The sequence below is a fragment of the Corvus brachyrhynchos genome, unplaced genomic scaffold, assembly GCF_000691975.1.
Source record: "Corvus brachyrhynchos isolate BGI_N302 unplaced genomic scaffold, ASM69197v1 scaffold72, whole genome shotgun sequence".
In the NCBI taxonomy this organism is placed as follows: Eukaryota; Metazoa; Chordata; class Aves; order Passeriformes; family Corvidae; genus Corvus; species Corvus brachyrhynchos.
Window position 1 is genome coordinate 2390895 of NW_008236763.1, and position 1596 is coordinate 2392490.

Below are 1596 nucleotides of genomic sequence, written 5' to 3' on the forward strand. Positions count from 1 at the left end.
CTCACAGGGAAGAGCAGCTCCAGGCTGCTCATCCCCACCTCAAGCCTCCCCCCGAGCTGAACAAACCAGGGACGAGCCGCTGCCCTCGTTTTAAAATCAGCCCGGGACATCCGAAGACGATCCCGGGCCGCAGCAATTGCGATAATGAATTGCGATAACGAATTGCGATAACGAATTGCGATAACGAATTGCGATAACGAATTGCGATAATGAGTTGTTTACTGAGCAGCACCAGGAGCCGTTTCCATGGGGAAGATAAACAAGGCGGAGATGAGCCGAGCTGAACCGAAGCGCCGTAATTCCAAAGTCAAAGCAAACAGCCGGGATCCTGTCCGGGCACGGCCCAGGGACTGCGGCAGAGCCGGGGAGGGAAGGCACGAACCTCCCGGGCTGCGGTGAACAAAGGGACTGCACCGGCCTGAGGGGAAAAGTGTCGCTGTCGCTGTCGCTGTCGCTGTCGCTGTCGCTGTCGCTGTCGGTGTCTCCCGGAGCTGTCCCAGCTGTGGGACCGCTGCTGGCTCAGCCCAAAAAAGCGCTCGAGCACACACCGAACGGCAGGCACGTGTTTGGCATCCCCGTGGATTTACCGGGATGCTTTTCCCGAGGCTTTCGCCGCGAGGAAAGGAAGCGCAGCCCGGCGGAGCTTCCCCTTCTGTTTCCACCGGATAAATTCCTCTCGGCGATGCTGTGCTGTGGCTGCGAGGGAGGGAGGCTGAGGGATGCGTTTCTTCCAGACGGGCTCAGGAAGCCGTTCCCGTTTGCATGGAAATGCCAAGGGACCGGAGCCGAGCCCGCTGGAATCCGCTGATAAGGATCCTCTATTGTAGCAGCACCCACGGCTTTCTCCACCGGGGAAATCCACCGAAATTCCCCAGCTCAGCCCTGGAAATCCCAAACTGGGCTTGTCCCGCGGCCCCAGTGCGTGTCCACTAAAGCCAACCTGAAATCCAGCCGGGAATTCGGCTCCATGTCTGGGAAACCCGCTCCGAACTCAGCTTGGTGCTTGGATATAGCGGGAGCTCTGTCTGCTCGCAGGCTCCGAAATTCGTATTAATGAATTTATTACATTGAAATAAATCCTACAGCGTTATCCCGGCGCTGAAAACATCCACGTCCTGGCCAAAACCTGTGGGTTCGGCGGCCACAGGCTCTGCTTGTGGATTGGGAGAGGAACAAACGTTAGGCAGAGGATTTTCTTGCAGCAGGGAGACCTCCCACGGGGAAAGGAAGAGCTCCCGGAGTCATCGAAATGCCAGAGACAACAAAAGGTTTCACGCTCGCCCCTCGTTAGTGGCCCCGCAGCCCCAGCATTCCTCACCTGCTGCCGGGGGATGCTCGGGCAGGTGTGAAACCCATTTTCCCTCTGAAAAATCCCGGCGTGCTCTGATCCTCCCCATCCATCAGCAGGAGAAGGGAAACTCATCAGCGGCAATGGGAACCTTTGGAAAAGTCATTTATGGCCTTTCACTGATGGTGAGAGCAGCAGAGGCCTCCTCGCACCCCAGGAGGGCAGCTGGGGGTTCCATCCATCCATCCATGGATCCATCCATCATCCATCCATGGATCCATCCATCATCCATCCATCCATCATCCATC

At 57.4% G+C, this 1596-nt stretch overlaps 1 long non-coding RNA gene across 1 annotated transcript; it reads right to left on the reverse strand.

Moving 5' to 3' along the window:
* Positions 1 to 201: 201 nt before the first annotated feature.
* Positions 202 to 1596, reverse strand: LOC108444914. Its single transcript, XR_001859632.1, has 2 exons — positions 1319 to 1596; positions 202 to 1150 (listed from the first exon to the last, which is right to left on the reverse strand). It is a non-coding gene; the product is annotated as an uncharacterized LOC108444914 (long non-coding RNA).